We start from the raw sequence: 553 nt of genomic DNA on the forward strand, positions 1-553 counted from the left end.
TTCCCGCCTGCCCAGGCTGGCTGTTGGCTCCGCTAAAGGCAACAAAGTTTCAATTATAGAAGATAAATAAATCCCAGATACCTGCTTCCAGCCAGCCTCCACTGGGAGCTTGGGTGGCTGGGAGGCTTGGCCAGCCTGCAAACAGCCATCAGCCACTCATCCAGGCTGGCCAGGCACCCCAGTGGGGACCCCCACCCTGAAGGGGCTATGGCCAGCCTGCAAATAGCCATCAGCTCCTCACCCAGGCTAGCCAGGCACCTGAACGGGGACCCCCACCCTAAAAGGGCTGTGGCAAGCCTGCAAACAGCCATCAGCCCCTCACCCAGGCTGGCCAGGCACCCCAGAGGGACCCCCACCGTGATCCAGGACACCCTTCAGGGCAAACCAGCCAGCCCCCACCCATGCACCAGGCCTCTATCCTATATAATAAAAGGGTAATATGCAAATTGACCCTAACAGCAGAACGACTGGGAATGACTGGTCACTATGACACACAGGAGCTGCCCCCTTGTGGTCAGTGCACTCCCACAGGGGGAGCTCTGCTCCGCCCCCA

Source organism: Myotis brandtii, unplaced genomic scaffold, assembly GCF_000412655.1.
Source record: "Myotis brandtii unplaced genomic scaffold, ASM41265v1 scaffold116, whole genome shotgun sequence".
Lineage (NCBI taxonomy): Eukaryota > Metazoa > Chordata > Mammalia > Chiroptera > Vespertilionidae > Myotis > Myotis brandtii.